Genomic DNA, 14,072 nt, shown 5'->3' with positions numbered 1-14,072 from the left:
GTGCCCAGCAACATCTTTCACTCCTGCCTCTTTGGTTCTGGGAGCAGAGTTGAAACGTTCGTGCTTTACTCAGCTGTGCTCAGCTGGAAATAGGCACCGGAGATATTGAATTCAAATGCACTTTGAGGTAGGGATTGAGGAGAGACAGCAATGTGTGTGTCGCTCTTCAAAGCTCACTGTCTGCTGAAATTGCAATGCAACATCTTTCATTCCTGCCTCTTTCCCGGTAGGAGCAGAGTTTAAACGTTCGTGCTTTACTCTGCTGTGCTCTGAGAGCACCAGGCACCAAAGATGTTGGATTCAAATGCACTTTCAGGTAGAAAGACAGTAGAGACAGCAATGTGTGTGTCACCCTTGCAAAGCTCACTGAGTGCTGAAGACGCCCAGAAACATCATTCGCACCTGGATCTTCTGCTCTGGGAGCAGAGTTCAAACATTCGTTTCCTACGCTGCTCTGCTCAGGCGGCTCCAGACTCCACCGATGTCGGATTCGAATGCACTTTGAGGTAGGGAAGTAAGGAGTGACAGCAATGTGTGTGTCACCCTTGAAAGCGCACTGTGTGCAGAAGATGCCCAGACACATCTTTCACTCCTGCCTCTTTTCCTGTGGGAGCAGAGTTCACATGTTTATGCTTCACTCTGCTGAGCTCAGCCGACGGCAGGAACCGGAGATGTTGGATTCAAATGCACTTTAAGGTAGGAAAGTGAGGAAAAACAGCAATGTGTGTGTCACCCTTGCAAAGCTCACTGGGTGCTGAAGATGGCGAGAGAGATCTTTCACTCTTGGCTCTTTGGCTGTGGGAGCAGAGTTCAAAGGTTCGTGCCTTACTCTGCTGTGCTCAGAGAGCACCAGGCACCGGAGATGTTGGATTCAAACGCACTTTTAGGTAGGAAGGGAGGAGAGACCGCAATGAGTGTGTCACCCTTGCAGTGCTCCCTGTGTGCTGAAGATCCTCAGCAACATCTTTCACTCCTGCCTCTTTTTCTGTGGGAGCAGTGTTTAAACGCTCGTGCTTTACTCTGCTGTGCTCAGAGAGCACCAGGCACCAAAGATGTTGGATTCAAACGCACTTTCAGGTAGAAAGACAGTAGAGACAGCAATGTGTGTGTCACCCTTGCAAAGCTCACTGAGTGCTGAAGACGCCCAGAAACATCATTCGCACCTGGATCTTCTGCTCTGGGAGCAGAGTTCAAACATTCGTTTCCTACGCTGCTCTGCTCAGGCAGCTCCAGACTCCACCGATGTCGGATTCGAATGCACTTTGAGGTAGGGAAGTAAGGAGTGACAGCAATGTGTGTGTCACCCTTGAAAGCGCACTGTGTGCAGAAGATGCCCAGACACATCTTTCACTCCTGCCTCTTTTCCTGTGGGAGCAGAGTTCACATGTTTATGCTTCACTCTGCTGAGCTCAGCCGACGGCAGGAACCGGAGATGTTGGATTCAAATGCACTTTAAGGTAGGAAAGTGAGGAAAAACAGCAATGTGTGTGTCACCCTTGCAAAGCTCACTGGGTGCTGAAGATGGCGAGAGAGATCTTTCACTCCTGGCTCTTTGGCTGTGGGAGCAGAGTTCAAACGTTCGTGCCTTACTCTGCTGCGCTCAGAGAGCACCAGGCACCAAAGATGTTGGATTCAATCGCACTTTTAGGTAGGAAGGGAGGAGAGACAGCAATGAGTGTGTCACCCTTGCAGTGCTCCCTGTGTGCTGAAGGTGCCCAGCAACATCTTTCACTCCTGCCTCTTTGGTTCTGGGAGCAGAGTTGAAACGTTCGTGCTTTACTCTGCTGTGCTCAGCTGGAAATAGGCACCGGAGATATTGAATTCAAATGCACTTTGAGGTAGGGATTGAGGAGAGACAGCAATGTGTGTGTCGCTCTTCAAAGCTCACTGTCTGCTGAAATTGCAATGCAACATCTTTCATTCCTGCCTCTTTCCCGGTAGGAGCAGAGTTTAAACGTTCGTGCTTTACTCTGCTGTGCTCTGAGAGCACCAGGCACCAAAGATGTTGGATTCAAATGCACTTTCAGGTAGAAAGACAGTAGAGACAGCAATGTGTGTGTCACCCTTGCAAAGCTCACTGAGTGCTGAAGACGCCCAGAAACATCATTCGCACCTGGATCTTCTGCTCTGGGAGCAGAGTTCAAACATTCGTTTCCTACGCTGCTCTGCTCAGGCAGCTCCAGACTCCACCGATGTCGGATTCGAATGCACTTTGAGGTAGGGAAGTAAGGAGTGACAGCAATGTGTGTGTCACCCTTGAAAGCGCACTGTGTGCAGAAGATGCCCAGACACATCTTTCACTCCTGCCTCTTTTCCTGTGGGAGCAGAGTTCACAAGTTTATGCTTCACTCTGCTGAGCTCAGCCGACGGCAGGAACCGGAGATGTTGGATTCAAATGCACTTTAAGGTAGGAAAGTGAGGAAAAACAGCAATGTGTGTGTCACCCTTGCAAAGCTCACTGGGTGCTGAAGATGGCGAGAGAGATCTTTCACTCCTGGCTCTTTGGCTGTGGGAGCAGAGTTCAAAGGTTCGTGCTTTACTCTGCTGTGCTCAGAGAGCACCAGGCACCGGAGATGTTGGATTCAAACGCACTTTTAGGTAGGAAGGGAGGAGAGACAGCAATGAGTGTGTCACCCTTGCAGTGCTCCCTGTGTGCTGAAGATCCTCAGCAACATCTTTCACTCCTGCCTCTTTGGCTCTGGGAGCAGAGTTCAAACGTTCCTGCTTTACTCAGCTGTGCTCAGAGATGACCAGGCACCAGAGATGATTCAAATGCACTTTGTGGTAGGAAAATGAGGAGAGACAGCAATGTGTGTGTCACCCTTGCAAAGCTCACTGAGTGCTGAAGACGCCCAGAAACATCATTCGCACCTGGATCTTCTGCTCTGGGAGCAGAGTTCAAACATTCGTTTCCTACGCTGCTCTGCTCAGGCAGCTCCAGACTCCACCGATGTCGGATTCGAATGCACTTTGAGGTAGGGAAGTAAGGAGTGACAGCAATGTGTGTGTCACCCTTGAAAGCGCACTGTGTGCAGAAGATGCCCAGACACATCTTTCACTCCTGCCTCTTTTCCTGTGGGAGCAGAGTTCACATGTTTATGCTTCACTCTGCTGAGCTCAGCCGACGGCAGGAACCGGAGATGTTGGATTCAAATGCACTTTAAGGTAGGAAAGTGAGGAAAAACAGCAATGTGTGTGTCACCCTTGCAAAGCTCACTGGGTGCTGAAGATGGCGAGAGAGATCTTTCACTCCTGGCTCTTTGGCTGTGGGAGCAGAGTTCAAACGTTCGTGCCTTACTCTGCTGCGCTCAGAGAGCACCAGGCACCAAAGATGTTGGATTCAATCGCACTTTTAGGTAGGAAGGGAGGAGAGACAGCAATGAGTGTGTCACCCTTGCAGTGCTCCCTGTGTGCTGAAGGTGCCCAGCAACATCTTTCACTCCTGCCTCTTTGGTTCTGGGAGCAGAGTTGAAACGTTCGTGCTTTACTCTGCTGTGCTCAGCTGGAAATAGGCACCGGAGATATTGAATTCAAATGCACTTTGAGGTAGGGATTGAGGAGAGACAGCAATGTGTGTGTCGCTCTTCAAAGCTCACTGTCTGCTGAAATTGCAATGCAACATCTTTCATTCCTGCCTCTTTCCCGGTAGGAGCAGAGTTTAAACGTTCGTGCTTTACTCTGCTGTGCTCTGAGAGCACCAGGCACCAAAGATGTTGGATTCAAATGCACTTTCAGGTAGAAAGACAGTAGAGACAGCAATGTGTGTGTCACCCTTGCAAAGCTCACTGAGTGCTGAAGACGCCCAGAAACATCATTCGCACCTGGATCTTCTGCTCTGGGAGCAGAGTTCAAACATTCGTTTCCTACGCTGCTCTGCTCAGGCAGCTCCAGACTCCACCGATGTCGGATTCGAATGCACTTTGAGGTAGGGAAGTAAGGAGTGACAGCAATGTGTGTGTCACCCTTGAAAGCGCACTGTGTGCAGAAGATGCCCAGACACATCTTTCACTCCTGCCTCTTTTCCTGTGGGAGCAGAGTTCACATGTTTATGCTTCACTCTGCTGAGCTCAGCCGACGGCAGGAACCGGAGATGTTGGATTCAAATGCACTTTAAGGTAGGAAAGTGAGGAAAAACAGCAATGTGTGTGTCACCCTTGCAAAGCTCACTGGGTGCTGAAGATGGCGAGAGAGATCTTTCACTCCTGGCTCTTTGGCTGTGGGAGCAGAGTTCAAACGTTCGTGCCTTACTCTGCTGCGCTCAGAGAGCACCAGGCACCAAAGATGTTGGATTCAATCGCACTTTTAGGTAGGAAGGGAGGAGAGACAGCAATGAGTGTGTCACCCTTGCAGTGCTCCCTGTGTGCTGAAGGTGCCCAGCAACATCTTTCACTCCTGCCTCTTTGGTTCTGGGAGCAGAGTTGAAACGTTCGTGCTTTACTCTGCTGTGCTCAGCTGGAAATAGGCACCGGAGATATTGAATTCAAATGCACTTTGAGGTAGGGATTGAGGAGAGACAGCAATGTGTGTGTCGCTCTTCAAAGCTCACTGTCTGCTGAAATTGCAATGCAACATCTTTCATTCCTGCCTCTTTCCCGGTAGGAGCAGAGTTTAAACGTTCGTGCTTTACTCTGCTGTGCTCTGAGAGCACCAGGCACCAAAGATGTTGGATTCAAATGCACTTTCAGGTAGAAAGACAGTAGAGACAGCAATGTGTGTGTCACCCTTGCAAAGCTCACTGAGTGCTGAAGACGCCCAGAAACATCATTCGCACCTGGATCTTCTGCTCTGGGAGCAGAGTTCAAACATTCGTTTCCTACGCTGCTCTGCTCAGGCAGCTCCAGACTCCACCGATGTCGGATTCGAATGCACTTTGAGGTAGGGAAGTAAGGAGTGACAGCAATGTGTGTGTCACCCTTGAAAGCGCACTGTGTGCAGAAGATGCCCAGACACATCTTTCACTCCTGCCTCTTTTCCTGTGGGAGCAGAGTTCACATGTTTATGCTTCACTCTGCTGAGCTCAGCCGACGGCAGGAACCGGAGATGTTGGATTCAAATGCACTTTAAGGTAGGAAAGTGAGGAAAAACAGCAATGTGTGTGTCACCCTTGCAAAGCTCACTGGGTGCTGAAGATGGCGAGAGAGATCTTTCACTCCTGGCTCTTTGGCTGTGGGAGCAGAGTTCAAACGTTCGTGCCTTACTCTGCTGCGCTCAGAGAGCACCAGGCACCAAAGATGTTGGATTCAATCGCACTTTTAGGTAGGAAGGGAGGAGAGACAGCAATGAGTGTGTCACCCTTGCAGTGCTCCCTGTGTGCTGAAGGTGCCCAGCAACATCTTTCACTCCTGCCTCTTTGGTTCTGGGAGCAGAGTTGAAACGTTCGTGCTTTACTCTGCTGTGCTCAGCTGGAAATAGGCACCGGAGATATTGAATTCAAATGCACTTTGAGGTAGGGATTGAGGAGAGACAGCAATGTGTGTGTCGCTCTTCAAAGCTCACTGTCTGCTGAAATTGCAATGCAACATCTTTCATTCCTGCCTCTTTCCCGGTAGGAGCAGAGTTTAAACGTTCGTGCTTTACTCTGCTGTGCTCTGAGAGCACCAGGCACCAAAGATGTTGGATTCAAATGCACTTTCAGGTAGAAAGACAGTAGAGACAGCAATGTGTGTGTCACCCTTGCAAAGCTCACTGAGTGCTGAAGACGCCCAGAAACATCATTCGCACCTGGATCTTCTGCTCTGGGAGCAGAGTTCAAACATTCGTTTCCTACGCTGCTCTGCTCAGGCAGCTCCAGACTCCACCGATGTCGGATTCGAATGCACTTTGAGGTAGGGAAGTAAGGAGTGACAGCAATGTGTGTGTCACCCTTGAAAGCGCACTGTGTGCAGAAGATGCCCAGACACATCTTTCACTCCTGCCTCTTTTCCTGTGGGAGCAGAGTTCACAAGTTTATGCTTCACTCTGCTGAGCTCAGCCGACGGCAGGAACCGGAGATGTTGGATTCAAATGCACTTTAAGGTAGGAAAGTGAGGAAAAACAGCAATGTGTGTGTCACCCTTGCAAAGCTCACTGGGTGCTGAAGATGGCGAGAGAGATCTTTCACTCCTGGCTCTTTGGCTGTGGGAGCAGAGTTCAAACGTTCGTGCTTTACTCTGCTGTGCTCAGAGAGCACCAGGCACCGGAGATGTTGGATTCAAACGCACTTTTAGGTAGGAAGGGAGGAGAGACAGCAATGAGTGTGTCACCCTTGCAGTGCTCCCTGTGTGCTGAAGATCCTCAGCAACATCTTTCACTCCTGCCTCTTTGGCTCTGGGAGCAGAGTTCAAACGTTCCTGCTTTACTCAGCTGTGCTCAGAGATGACCAGGCACCAGAGATGATTCAAATGCACTTTGTGGTAGGAAAATGAGGAGAGACAGCAATGTGTGTGTCACCCTTGCAAAGCTCACTGAGTGCTGAAGACGCCCAGAAACATCATTCGCACCTGGATCTTCTGCTCTGGGAGCAGAGTTCAAACATTCGTTTCCTACGCTGCTCTGCTCAGGCAGCTCCAGACTCCACCGATGTCGGATTCGAATGCACTTTGAGGTAGGGAAGTAAGGAGTGACAGCAATGTGTGTGTCACCCTTGAAAGCGCACTGTGTGCAGAAGATGCCCAGACACATCTTTCACTCCTGCCTCTTTTCCTGTGGGAGCAGAGTTCACATGTTTATGCTTCACTCTGCTGAGCTCAGCCGACGGCAGGAACCGGAGATGTTGGATTCAAATGCACTTTAAGGTAGGAAAGTGAGGAAAAACAGCAATGTGTGTGTCACCCTTGCAAAGCTCACTGGGTGCTGAAGATGGCGAGAGAGATCTTTCACTCCTGGCTCTTTGGCTGTGGGAGCAGAGTTCAAACGTTCGTGCCTTACTCTGCTGCGCTCAGAGAGCACCAGGCACCAAAGATGTTGGATTCAATCGCACTTTTAGGTAGGAAGGGAGGAGAGACAGCAATGAGTGTGTCACCCTTGCAGTGCTCCCTGTGTGCTGAAGGTGCCCAGCAACATCTTTCACTCCTGCCTCTTTGGTTCTGGGAGCAGAGTTGAAACGTTCGTGCTTTACTCTGCTGTGCTCAGCTGGAAATAGGCACCGGAGATATTGAATTCAAATGCACTTTGAGGTAGGGATTGAGGAGAGACAGCAATGTGTGTGTCGCTCTTCAAAGCTCACTGTCTGCTGAAATTGCAATGCAACATCTTTCATTCCTGCCTCTTTCCCGGTAGGAGCAGAGTTTAAACGTTCGTGCTTTACTCTGCTGTGCTCTGAGAGCACCAGGCACCAAAGATGTTGGATTCAAATGCACTTTCAGGTAGAAAGACAGTAGAGACAGCAATGTGTGTGTCACCCTTGCAAAGCTCACTGAGTGCTGAAGACGCCCAGAAACATCATTCGCACCTGGATCTTCTGCTCTGGGAGCAGAGTTCAAACATTCGTTTCCTACGCTGCTCTGCTCAGGCAGCTCCAGACTCCACCGATGTCGGATTCGAATGCACTTTGAGGTAGGGAAGTAAGGAGTGACAGCAATGTGTGTGTCACCCTTGAAAGCGCACTGTGTGCAGAAGATGCCCAGACACATCTTTCACTCCTGCCTCTTTTCCTGTGGGAGCAGAGTTCACAAGTTTATGCTTCACTCTGCTGAGCTCAGCCGACGGCAGGAACCGGAGATGTTGGATTCAAATGCACTTTAAGGTAGGAAAGTGAGGAAAAACAGCAATGTGTGTGTCACCCTTGCAAAGCTCACTGGGTGCTGAAGATGGCGAGAGAGATCTTTCACTCCTGGCTCTTTGGCTGTGGGAGCAGAGTTCAAACGTTCGTGCTTTACTCTGCTGTGCTCAGAGAGCACCAGGCACCGGAGATGTTGGATTCAAACGCACTTTTAGGTAGGAAGGGAGGAGAGACAGCAATGAGTGTGTCACCCTTGCAGTGCTCCCTGTGTGCTGAAGATCCTCAGCAACATCTTTCACTCCTGCCTCTTTGGCTCTGGGAGCAGAGTTCAAACGTTCCTGCTTTACTCAGCTGTGCTCAGAGATGACCAGGCACCAGAGATGATTCAAATGCACTTTGTGGTAGGAAAATGAGGAGAGACAGCAATGTGTGTGTCACCCTTGCAAAGCTCACTGAGTGCTGAAGACGCCCAGAAACATCATTCGCACCTGGATCTTCTGCTCTGGGAGCAGAGTTCAAACATTCGTTTCCTACGCTGCTCTGCTCAGGCAGCTCCAGACTCCACCGATGTCGGATTCGAATGCACTTTGAGGTAGGGAAGTAAGGAGTGACAGCAATGTGTGTGTCACCCTTGAAAGCGCACTGTGTGCAGAAGATGCCCAGACACATCTTTCACTCCTGCCTCTTTTCCTGTGGGAGCAGAGTTCACATGTTTATGCTTCACTCTGCTGAGCTCAGCCGACGGCAGGAACCGGAGATGTTGGATTCAAATGCACTTTAAGGTAGGAAAGTGAGGAAAAACAGCAATGTGTGTGTCACCCTTGCAAAGCTCACTGGGTGCTGAAGATGGCGAGAGAGATCTTTCACTCCTGGCTCTTTGGCTGTGGGAGCAGAGTTCAAACGTTCGTGCCTTACTCTGCTGCGCTCAGAGAGCACCAGGCACCAAAGATGTTGGATTCAATCGCACTTTTAGGTAGGAAGGGAGGAGAGACAGCAATGAGTGTGTCACCCTTGCAGTGCTCCCTGTGTGCTGAAGGTGCCCAGCAACATCTTTCACTCCTGCCTCTTTGGTTCTGGGAGCAGAGTTGAAACGTTCGTGCTTTACTCTGCTGTGCTCAGCTGGAAATAGGCACCGGAGATATTGAATTCAAATGCACTTTGAGGTAGGGATTGAGGAGAGACAGCAATGTGTGTGTCGCTCTTCAAAGCTCACTGTCTGCTGAAATTGCAATGCAACATCTTTCATTCCTGCCTCTTTCCCGGTAGGAGCAGAGTTTAAACGTTCGTGCTTTACTCTGCTGTGCTCTGAGAGCACCAGGCACCAAAGATGTTGGATTCAAATGCACTTTCAGGTAGAAAGACAGTAGAGACAGCAATGTGTGTGTCACCCTTGCAAAGCTCACTGAGTGCTGAAGACGCCCAGAAACATCATTCGCACCTGGATCTTCTGCTCTGGGAGCAGAGTTCAAACATTCGTTTCCTACGCTGCTCTGCTCAGGCAGCTCCAGACTCCACGGATGTCGGATTCGAATGCACTTTGAGGTAGGGAAGTAAGGAGTGACAGCAATGTGTGTGTCACCCTTGAAAGCGCACTGTGTGCAGAAGATGCCCAGACACATCTTTCACTCCTGCCTCTTTTCCTGTGGGAGCAGAGTTCACATGTTTATGCTTCACTCTGCTGAGCTCAGCCGACGGCAGGAACCGGAGATGTTGGATTCAAATGCACTTTAAGGTAGGAAAGTGAGGAAAAACAGCAATGTGTGTGTCACCCTTGCAAAGCTCACTGGGTGCTGAAGATGGCGAGAGAGATCTTTCACTCCTGGCTCTTTGGCTGTGGGAGCAGAGTTCAAAGGTTCGTGCTTTACTCTGCTGTGCTCAGAGAGCACCAGGCACCGGAGATGTTGGATTCAAACGCACTTTTAGGTAGGAAGGGAGGAGAGACAGCAATGAGTGTGTCACCCTTGCAGTGCTCCCTGTGTGCTGAAGATCCTCAGCAACATCTTTCACTCCTGCCTCTTTGGCTCTGGGAGCAGAGTTCAAACGTTCCTGCTTTACTCAGCTGTGCTCAGAGATGACCAGGCACCAGAGATGATTCAAATGCACTTTGTGGTAGGAAAATGAGGAGAGACAGCAATGTGTGTGTCACCCTTGCAAAGCTCACTGAGTGCTGAAGACGCCCAGAAACATCATTCGCACCTGGATCTTCTGCTCTGGGAGCAGAGTTCAAACATTCGTTTCCTACGCTGCTCTGCTCAGGCAGCTCCAGACTCCACCGATGTCGGATTCGAATGCACTTTGAGGTAGGGAAGTAAGGAGTGACAGCAATGTGTGTGTCACCCTTGAAAGCGCACTGTGTGCAGAAGATGCCCAGACACATCTTTCACTCCTGCCTCTTTTCCTGTGGGAGCAGAGTTCACATGTTTATGCTTCACTCTGCTGAGCTCAGCCGACGGCAGGAACCGGAGATGTTGGATTCAAATGCACTTTAAGGTAGGAAAGTGAGGAAAAACAGCAATGTGTGTGTCACCCTTGCAAAGCTCACTGGGTGCTGAAGATGGCGAGAGAGATCTTTCACTCCTGGCTCTTTGGCTGTGGGAGCAGAGTTCAAACGTTCGTGCCTTACTCTGCTGCGCTCAGAGAGCACCAGGCACCAAAGATGTTGGATTCAATCGCACTTTTAGGTAGGAAGGGAGGAGAGACAGCAATGAGTGTGTCACCCTTGCAGTGCTCCCTGTGTGCTGAAGGTGCCCAGCAACATCTTTCACTCCTGCCTCTTTGGTTCTGGGAGCAGAGTTGAAACGTTCGTGCTTTACTCTGCTGTGCTCAGCTGGAAATAGGCACCGGAGATATTGAATTCAAATGCACTTTGAGGTAGGGATTGAGGAGAGACAGCAATGTGTGTGTCGCTCTTCAAAGCTCACTGTCTGCTGAAATTGCAATGCAACATCTTTCATTCCTGCCTCTTTCCCGGTAGGAGCAGAGTTTAAACGTTCGTGCTTTACTCTGCTGTGCTCTGAGAGCACCAGGCACCAAAGATGTTGGATTCAAATGCACTTTCAGGTAGAAAGACAGTAGAGACAGCAATGTGTGTGTCACCCTTGCAAAGCTCACTGAGTGCTGAAGACGCCCAGAAACATCATTCGCACCTGGATCTTCTGCTCTGGGAGCAGAGTTCAAACATTCGTTTCCTACGCTGCTCTGCTCAGGCAGCTCCAGACTCCACGGATGTCGGATTCGAATGCACTTTGAGGTAGGGAAGTAAGGAGTGACAGCAATGTGTGTGTCACCCTTGAAAGCGCACTGTGTGCAGAAGATGCCCAGACACATCTTTCACTCCTGCCTCTTTTCCTGTGGGAGCAGAGTTCACATGTTTATGCTTCACTCTGCTGAGCTCAGCCGACGGCAGGAACCGGAGATGTTGGATTCAAATGCACTTTAAGGTAGGAAAGTGAGGAAAAACAGCAATGTGTGTGTCACCCTTGCAAAGCTCACTGGGTGCTGAAGATGGCGAGAGAGATCTTTCACTCCTGGCTCTTTGGCTGTGGGAGCAGAGTTCAAACGTTCGTGCTTTACTCTGCTGTGCTCAGAGAGCACCAGGCACCGGAGATGTTGGATTCAAACGCACTTTTAGGTAGGAAGGGAGGAGAGACCGCAATGAGTGTGTCACCCATACAGTGCTCCCTGTGTGCTGAAGATCCTCAGCAACATCTTTCACTCCTGCCTCTTTGGCTCTGGGAGCAGAGTTCAAACGTTCCTGCTTTACTCAGCTGTGCTCAGAGATGACCAGGCACCAGAGATGATTCAAATGCACTTTGTGGTAGGAAAATGAGGAGAGACAGCAATGTGTGTGTCACCCTTGCAAAGCTCACTGAGTGCTGAAGACGCCCAGAAACATCATTCGCACCAGGATCTTCTGCTCTGGGAGCAGAGTTCAAACATTCGTTTCCTACGCTGCTCTGCTCAGGCAGCTCCAGACTCCACCGATGTCGGATTCGAATGCACTTTGAGGTAGGGAAGTAAGGAGTGACAGCAATGTGTGTGTCACCCTTGAAAGCGCACTGTGTGCAGAAGATGCCCAGACACATCTTTCACTCCTGCCTCTTTTCCTGTGGGAGCAGAGTTCACATGTTTATGCTTCACTCTGCTGAGCTCAGCCGACGGCAGGAACCGGAGATGTTGGATTCAAATGCACTTTAAGGTAGGAAAGTGAGGAAAAACAGCAATGTGTGTGTCACCCTTGCAAAGCTCACTGGGTGCTGAAGATGGCGAGAGAGATCTTTCACTCCTGGCTCTTTGGCTGTGGGAGCAGAGTTCAAACGTTCGTGCCTTACTCTGCTGTGCTCAGAGAGCACCAGGCACCAAAAATGTTGGATTCAAACGCACTTTTAGGTAGGAAGGGAGGAGAGACAGCAATGAGTGTGTCACCCTTGCAGTGCTCCCTGTGTGCTGAAGGTGCCCAGCAACATCTTTCACTCCTGCCTCTTTGGTTCTGGGAGCAGAGTTGAAACGTTCGTGCTTTACTCTGCTGTGCTCAGCTGGAAATAGGCACCGGAGATATTGAATTCAAATGCACTTTGAGGTAGGGATTGAGGAGAGACAGCAATGTGTGTGTCGCTCTTCAAAGCTCACTGTCTGCTGAAATTGCAATGCAACATCTTTCATTCCTGCCTCTTTTCCGGTAGGAGCAGAGTTTAAACGTTCGTGCTTTACTCTGCTGTGCTCTGAGAGCACCAGGCACCAAAGATGTTGGATTCAAATGCACTTTCAGGTAGAAAGACAGTAGAGACAGCAATGTGTGTGTCACCCTTGCAAAGCTCACTGAGTGCTGAAGACGCCCAGAAACATCATTCGCACCTGGATCTTCTGCTCTGGGAGCAGAGTTCAAACATTCGTTTCCTACGCTGCTCTGCTCAGGCAGCTCCAGACTCCACCGATGTCGGATTCGAATGCACTTTGAGGTAGGGAAGTAAGGAGTGACAGCAATGTGTGTGTCACCCTTGAAAGCGCACTGTGTGCAGAAGATGCCCAGACACATCTTTCACTCCTGCCTCTTTTCCTGTGGGAGCAGAGTTCACAAGTTTATGCTTCACTCTGCTGAGCTCAGCCGACGGCAGGAACCGGAGATGTTGGATTCAAATGCACTTTAAGGTAGGAAAGTGAGGAAAAACAGCAATGTGTGTGTCACCCTTGCAAAGCTCACTGGGTGCTGAAGATGGCGAGAGAGATCTTTCACTCCTGGCTCTTTGGCTGTGGGAGCAGAGTTCAAACGTTCGTGCCTTACTCTGCTGTGCTCAGAGAGCACCAGGCACCGGAGATGTTGGATTCAAACGCACTTTTAGGTAGGAAGGGAGGAGAGACAGCAATGAGTGTGTCACCCTTGCAGTGCTCCCTGTGTGCTGAAGATCCTCAGCAACATCTTTCACTCCTGCCTCTTTGGCTCTGGGAGCAGAGTTCAAACGTTCCTGCTTTACTCAGCTGTGCTCAGAGATGACCAGGCACCAGAGATGATTCAAATGCACTTTGTGGTAGGAAAATGAGGAGAGACAGCAATGTGTGTGTCACCCTTGCAAAGCTCACTGAGTGCTGAAGACGCCCAGAAACATCATTCGCACCTGGATCTTCTGCTCTGGGAGCAGAGTTCAAACATTCGTTTCCTACGCTGCTCTGCTCAGGCAGCTCCAGACTCCACCGATGTCGGATTCGAATGCACTTTGAGGTAGGGAAGTAAGGAGTGACAGCAATGTGTGTGTCACCCTTGAAAGCGCACTGTGTGCAGAAGATGCCCAGACACATCTTTCACTCCTGCCTCTTTTCCTGTGGGAGCAGAGTTCACATGTTTATGCTTCACTCTGCTGAGCTCAGCCGACGGCAGGAACCGGAGATGTTGGATTCAAATGCACTTTAAGGTAGGAAAGTGAGGAAAAACAGCAATGTGTGTGTCACCCTTGCAAAGCTCACTGGGTGCTGAAGATGGCGAGAGAGATCTTTCACTCCTGGCTCTTTGGCTGTGGGAGCAGAGTTCAAACGTTCGTGCCTTACTCTGCTGTGCTCAGAGAGCACCAGGCACCAAAAATGTTGGATTCAAACGCACTTTTAGGTAGGAAGGGAGGAGAGACAGCAATGAGTGTGTCACCCTTGCAGTGCTCCCTGTGTGCTGAAGGTGCCCAGCAACATCTTTCACTCCTGCCTCTTTGGTTCTGGGAGCAGAGTTGAAACGTTCGTGCTTTACTCTGCTGTGCTCAGCTGGAAATAGGCACCGGAGATATTGAATTCAAATGCACTTTGAGGTAGGGATTGAGGAGAGACAGCAATGTGTGTGTCGCTCTTCAAAGCTCACTGTCTGCTGAAATTGCAATGCAACATCTTTCATTCC

The sequence above is a fragment of the Lathamus discolor genome, chromosome 7, assembly GCF_037157495.1.
Source record: "Lathamus discolor isolate bLatDis1 chromosome 7, bLatDis1.hap1, whole genome shotgun sequence".
In the NCBI taxonomy this organism is placed as follows: domain Eukaryota; kingdom Metazoa; phylum Chordata; class Aves; order Psittaciformes; family Psittacidae; genus Lathamus; species Lathamus discolor.
Note: the sequence above shows the minus strand (reverse complement) of the source record.